General features: G+C 32.5%; 1 long non-coding RNA gene across 1 annotated transcript; it reads left to right on the forward strand.

Annotated features, from left to right (window-relative positions):
* Window positions 1–756: 756 nt before the first annotated feature.
* Window positions 757–5038, forward strand: LOC143242953 (uncharacterized). The gene is made up of 4 exons (XR_013023488.1): window positions 757–1087; window positions 1904–2604; window positions 2795–4944; window positions 5024–5038. It is a non-coding gene; the product is annotated as an uncharacterized LOC143242953 (long non-coding RNA).
* The last annotated feature ends 2550 nt before the right edge of the window (window positions 5039–7588 follow it).

Below are 7588 nucleotides of genomic sequence, written 5' to 3' on the forward strand. Positions count from 1 at the left end.
TTTATATTGCTGTTGGACAATTGGTTGTATTTATATAACTAATAAAAAGAGTGTATTCTATCCATAAATCAGGCAAGTTTCTTTTTGTTTCGGCAGTCAAAGCCAATACTTCACGAAGCTAGCCTGATGGGTTTCGACAAAAAGTGTTGCTTTAAGTAGTAATTAATTTGTTTTTTGTTTTTTTATAAACCTAATTGTAGGTTAGTTAGAAATAACAGTTGTTTTACAATTCTATTCAAGTGCATTATGCAATATTTTTTAATGTAACATAATTATTCATAGTACTAAACAGAAATTTTATTATCCTTTTATAAACATTAAAAATAATCACAAGAGATTTCATAACATTCACCATCAGTTTTATTTTTTATTCTGAAAGAAGTAACATTTGTACAAAACTTTAATACATTTTTCTCGAGGAAGATGAAAGGATTGTTTCTAGATTCTGTTTTATGTGCAGTAAAAAAGTTATACATCTTCAAGAGAGAGAACTTTACTGATTTTATCTTCAGCAAAATTTGAATCAACTACATCGACTCTCTCAATGACTGTATTTCAGGATTGATACACAAATATTGTTTAAATAAAACAATAGAATTTGAAGAGTAAACCCTTCGATGATGTTATTTCTTTTCTGTTGGTACAAATCTATTAATATTTCCCAGACATCAGAGCCACAAAATTCCAACAACATCTCCTCACTCAATAGGATTTCAAAGGAACTTTTGGAAGAAAACTATAGAATTAATTTCTAACAATTTGATATTGCTAACAAACTTGGATATTGCTGTTCATATAAGAGCACAAAATGTACTTAGCTGTTTAAGTTAGAAAGTTAACTTTATTTTAAAAAACTTGTCTGAGTACAGATAACAATTTTAAGGTATAGTTAAAATTTTATGAAATGCAAAACATCCACTATAAAATAAGTTGTTTAAAATGCTGGCTTCTATTTTAAGGTCATTTTATTTCATGGTTTCAGGTACCAAGACTATAGAGAGCCCCAACAGCAAGCAACAAATATGAATATAAGACGTTATATTGGCAGCTGGCTACAGCTCGCTTGGTTTTCGTTTCTATTTTTGTGGTTGGAAACAATTTTTCAAATTATAGATCTTATTTTTGATTAAACTTAATTACATTTGCAGTTTATTTTAGTTTATACTAAAATAAATCAATTAACAGTAGCTTTCACTTAAGGACATAAAATACAACCTTCTTTCTTCAAAAGATAGAATATTTTAAATGTTAATTGTAGAACTAACCTGAGACTTTATTTAACCAAAGTTTTCAAAACAAATATAAAGTGTGAATAGCTTTTATTAAAACACCTTTATTTGTAATTTAAATTTTTTTGAGGAAGCTAAATATATGTTTAGGTGTACATAAACCCACAGAACCAGTTGAGAATTGCTGTATTAAATTAACTTCAAGGGAGTTGGAAACTTTTTAACATTTACTGAGACTGAAAATGTATAAACATTATAACTATGTTCAGTTGTTTTTAATGAAGCAACATAAATAGAGTATAAAAGGTAATACATTTTAATACAGCCAGGACAATCCTAGAATGTTTTTAAAAGTTTCAGTAACATTTACTAAGTTATCCTTCACAAAATGGATTGATTAATCATTTTTGTTAATAAACTATCCTTTTTATTACCCAATTCTATAAGTGTTAGATTTTTTTGTGGCTTCTGTTCATCCAGTAGAATGTTTTTCTTATTATGTAGCACTGATACTGTTCTGAATGACTGTACATGCTCATTAGTAATTTAAGAAGACTTCATGATTTAATCATTGTTCATAAAGTTTTATAATCTGTATTGGTTAAACAGTGTTATGTAAAAGGATTATGTTTTAAAAACTGCTCCAGTGAAACTTATGTTTTTCCTTTTTTTAGTGTCTTGTATTCATCATGACAACTCTAATTTGTTGGTTAATACCAGACATTCCAAAGTCTGTGAAACTACAGATTAGACATGAAAATCACATCGTCAATGATGTGATTATTGAAGAAGAACTGAAAAGAGCAAAATATCTTGGAAGGAAGGAAACACCATGATTTTAGAACATCATTTCACAGATTGGTAATATTTAAAAATTTGAACAAGGCAGAGTTTTTTTTCTGTTTAAGAGGTAAGTGAACAGGTTGATAATAACATCTAATCAAATATCTATGGTCAATGAAGTCCAACAGGGAATACAGTTTCCATACATATATGTGCCACAAGAACAAGTACGTTTTAAACTTTGCAAAAGTCTATGTTATTTAGAAAATTTCTTCTTTCACTTAACATTTGATATATTGCAACCTCAAAGGTCAAACCTTGTTAAATCTTAAACAAATTATTTATTTTTGTTTATATACTTAATGTTTACACCATCTTGGTGACAACAGTTTTAAACTGTCTTGTATTATAACATTGACGTTTTCTTTTGTTGAATGTTTATAAGTACTTAAAATCTTTCACGTATCTTTTAGAACAGGTGTCGGCAACCTTTTAGGTCTCGGGAGCCAATCTGAATTTAGAACAAGAATACTGCAGGAAATCAAAATAAACACTTATGTTACACACACACACACACTTAATGAAATACTGTGTAAGTAAAACTAAAGAAAATGTAAATTGATTATTATATTTACAGTGTGTTCTTTTAATGACATTGGTGCTGTTACATAGTTTTGTTCCTTTCCCTGAAGTCTGTTTCACAATTGATTAAATGTAAGTTCATATTCAGTTTTCTACTATTATTACTGAGCACGTTTTTTTGTTTTTTTTTTCTGATTTAGGAGAATCTCTGAATACACAGGTAGAACCAAACATTGTGAAGATGATACTATAGAAGTGGAAGACCATTCCAGAGTTGTAGAATGAAGTAATATGCCTGCTCCTGCACCTTGTTCAAGGTGACGTGCCATCAGAATTCTAAAGAACAAGACTTGAACAGTGTTAACAGATCAACAACAAATGCTACAATCTGTTCCAAATTGTTATCAACTTTGTGTATGAATCTCAAACTTGTGTTCAGAGTTTGTTTCAGAAACACCATTGTTAAGATAATGTTTACTCTTTGAACTGTTTTAGTGTCTCCACAATATTAAGTTCCAGTGTTTTAAAATAATGATAAATCAGGAATTAAAGTTTTAATTTTTACACTGGTCATCACTTTTTAAATCATTGTTAAGTAGATTTAGTGAAAAAGAAGCTATGTTTTTAATAAAGATCTTGAACTAAATTTTGTTCAGAGGAAATTTATCTTAACCTTCCTTTCTTTAGTTCAAAATTTGTCATCTATATTGTTTTATCAGTGTCAATATACGTTGGTTGTCAGTTGTTTTTTTTAAGTGTGCTGTCAAATTATCAACAGAAAAAATTCTTGAAATGATTGTAACAAAGAGTACACTAAAGTTATTTGATTAACTCAAAGGAAAATTCTTTAAAGTTAATGAAAACTTCAGTTTATGAATTAGTACTTACTGTTATAAATGTGTGCATCATTGAAAAATAGTGAATATTCACCTAGATGTATTGGATACAACTTCAGTTTTTAACAGATTTGTGTTTAAGTATGTACTTGTCATAATCCTTTAATAATAATTTGAATCACTCGTTAGGGTGAATGAAAATTTTAAAGTAAATAAACACTAGTTTATTTGTTTCGAATATTTATGTAACAGCAACCGCCCTAGATTTCAACTGATACACTAGAGGGAAGGAAGCTGCTCAATAACACCCACCGTCAACTCTCGGACTATTATAATTACATCACTTGACCGTCAGCAGCTATTATTTAGACTATTATAATTACATCATTTGACCATATTCAGACTATTATCAAATCACTTGACTACCAACGCTTGGACTATTATGATTACATCATTTAACCATCACTCTTACGGTATACTGAAAACCACAAAGTGTTTGCGCGATTTGTTTCTGCAATGGGATGCGAACCACGAATCCACAATCCAACACGCTAAGTGCTAAATCACGTCCTGCCCAGAGAGAACGAGCGAGCCACATAAGAGTAAAAATGTACTTAAGTAAAGACAAATGTTGGAAGAGAATTCTTTAGATACGGTGTGTTTTGTTTACATTTATATTGCATTAAAATATTGTAAATAAATTGCATGTATATCAAAACTTTGTGTTCTGATGTCATTTGTGTTATTTATACGATAAAACTTAAATCACCAATCTCATACACTGGCACAGTTTTCTTTATTCTTATACAAGACGGTAGAGTACGTTTTGACACCGGAAACCGATAAATATCTTTAATGGTTTATGTGCAATATGTGTGTTTCACACGTCTCACGCTACTGTTTAAAAGAGCAATATTTAGAATGTGAAATTATATTGAAAATTGCTTCGGTCACGGATGACGTTATTCACAGTTCTTGCTCCTAAAGGACAAGAAAGGATGTTTAGTTACGTACAGGAGAAAGTTATTCGTCAAGAAGAAAATGATCGAAACCGAAAAAGTGAATTGATTGTCTACCGAGAAACCACGATAGCTCAGAAGAGAGTTTCAATATCAATAACAGTGGTTGTACACGCACGACACAACCTCGGACATGCGCATTTTATTTCACAGAAGATGTTTATCTTCTGTTTAATTACAAAAGCTTAAAGAAATTTAGGTGTATGTTTATTTGACAACACTGGGAAAAGTCGGCTATTTCTATAATTCGTTTTTGGTTTGTTTGTTTGTTGTTTTTTTGACGAACTTTAGAAACATTTCTATCAAAAATCTAACCTCATCTTGACCATTTGGCACGATCGCGAAATCTAATATAAGAATCAGAGTACTTTATTTCTATGAGGGAGTTAATGTGGACAACATTACATTCGAGAAAGTGGCGCCACAATAAAGATTTTCTATCAGAAATTGGGTCAAAGATCAAACTGTTTCAGGTCAACACTACATTCCAAAAAGGTGGTGCTGTAATACAGATTACCTATTAGAGATTGGGTCAAAGATAAAATATTTCGGGTCAACACTACATTCCAAAAAGGTGGTGCGGTAATACAGATTACCTATTAGAGATTGGGTCAAAGATAAAATATTTCGGGTCAACACTACATTCGAGAAAGTGGCTCCACAATAAAGATTTTCTATCAGAAATTGGGTCAAAGATAAAACTATTTCAGGTCAACATGACATTCGAGAAAGGTGGCGTCACAGTAAAGATTTCCTTTTCGAGATTAGATCAAATTTAAAACTGTCTCAACGATTTCTGCTTCGCACCGCCGTTTCATTTCTGTATGAGAAGTTAAAGTTTAACGTGATCATAAAAGATATTGTGTAGAAAAACCCAGACTAACTTTCGGTTGGGACAAGTTGTTTTGTTGAAGACTACAGCAATAATTATGATCTCCACGCCCCACAGGTTTATAACCAATGTCACTCCCTTGAATTAACTCTAGTAACACTCAACAAGCGTGTTAAGGCGTGCGACTTGTAATCTGAGGGTTGCGGTTTCGCATCCCCGTCGCGCCAAACATGCTCGCCCTTTCAGCCGTGGGGGCGTTAAAATGTAACGGTCAGTATTTGTTGGTAAAAGAGTTGGCGGTGGGTGATGATGACTAGCTGCCTTCCCTTTAGTCTTACACTGCTAAATTAGGGATCTTCGAGTAACTTTACGCGAAATTCAAAAACGAACCAACACTCAATACTGTTTAGTTTAACGTCTAGAACAGTATAATTATTCTTAATACACTCCAACAAATAATATCAACAAAAGAGTGTCTTTTAGAGCTCAACCTGTGTTATAGCAGAAACAATCATATTGTAGTGTCTTTCAGAACAATTACTGGTGATTTTAACAGGGGCGTTTTGTATTAGAAACTTTTCACAACAAACGTGAGCAAACGTCGTAATGTGTATTATTGTAAATATACGTTTTACTCAAGCACGTGAATATTGTGTGCGTACTCTCAAGTTTGTGTATACAAATATTTCTACAATAAATTTTAAAATTATAATCACTGCCGTATAACTGTTTTTTCATAAGGAAATCAGGAACGTTTTACCGAAGATTAAAAGAGAAGAGAAAATGTAATATTTCGTTTTTAAAAACAACATATTTTGATTAATGTGTAGCTACGCTTTCTCCGACCTCTTTCGTTTAACTTTTTATTGCCTTGTAACTAGGCCTGTTGCCGGGAGTGTAGGTGTGTCATAATTATTTTGTTCGAGTCAAAAATGTTGGTTGTATTTCTGTTTGTATTTATTATATGTGTGTATTGCATGCGACTCCCACGTGGTTAATGTGGTATCCTAAACTTTGTGTTAAGTCTTTTACAGAGAGTTTTCGTTTTTGTTTGTGAGTATTGAATATAATGATCATGCGGCTTGCGCTTCTTATTCCCCAAGAAATCTTTCCCCTGTGAAAAAAGTTTGGAGACCCCTGAGCTAGAAACAAACAGAAATACAACCAACATTTTTATTTGCCAAAAGGTTGTCAAAGAAGGTGGCATTAGCAAAAGCAATTGTCACATCGCACATAGTGAGTACACATCTGAATTTCACTAAGCCGCAAAAAAGTTAGTGAGATTTATAAAATTGGCGTTTGGCTTTCAAAATATCTTCAATTTTCGGTTCTGAATTGCTATATCTAATCATTAGAATTGCTTTCAAATGTTCATCAGTCAACCTTGATCGAAGTACCGACTTCACACACTTCATTTTGAAAATGCTTGTTCACAGATATAAGTTATTCCGCACATTGATGTCATACCAGATTCGAACTGCTTCAGCTTTGGAAAATCATCTTCAAGTGTGCAGATGTAAAATACAAAAAGTTGTCTCTCTCTGTGCTTTGCTTTCAACACGTCATTTCCTTGCAAATCGATGACCTCCAGCTGAAGTTCCATTGGCACGTCATCAATGACACAATCAAAAGGATTTTGAAAAAGGAGAATGTCACTTTCGATTCTGTCGAGATCCGAAAATCTCTCTAAAAATGCTTATTTAAATCACCAATAATCTTTTTCTGAAACTTCAGGTTAACATCTTCTGTGATTCCAGCATGAAACTCATTGAAACACTGAAAATGAGAGAGGTTTTCTCCTTCCAAATGTGCTTCAAACAATGACAGCTTTCTCCGAATTCCTTTAATGATTCTATAGAGATCACAGACAAAGTTATTCTCCCCCTGAAGTTTCAAGTTCAATTCATTCATGTGGGATGTGATGTCACCAAAATTGACAACCAAGTTGGATCCGACAGAAGTGGATCGGCTCTATATTTCTCGATAAAAAAAATATATATTTCTCTTTTCAGCTTATAAAAACGAGACAAGACTTTACCGCAGCTGAGCCACCTCACTGCCGTGTGATAAGGCAAGTCACATAAATCCGAATCAATTTCTTCAAGAAACACCTTGAACTGGCGATGATTAAGTGCAAGACCCCGAATGAAATTCACTGCAGAAATGACTTGTTTCAGTACGCAAGAAATATCTAAGTCTTTTCTACAGAGTGCTTGCTCGTGTATGATGCAGTGTATGAACAGAGCGCTTCAGAGTTGAAGATCTTCCAACTGTTTCCTGATCAGACCCGTCTTTACTCCAGCCATG

Source organism: Tachypleus tridentatus, unplaced genomic scaffold, assembly GCF_004210375.1.
Source record: "Tachypleus tridentatus isolate NWPU-2018 unplaced genomic scaffold, ASM421037v1 Hic_cluster_2, whole genome shotgun sequence".
Classification (NCBI taxonomy): domain Eukaryota; kingdom Metazoa; phylum Arthropoda; class Merostomata; order Xiphosura; family Limulidae; genus Tachypleus; species Tachypleus tridentatus.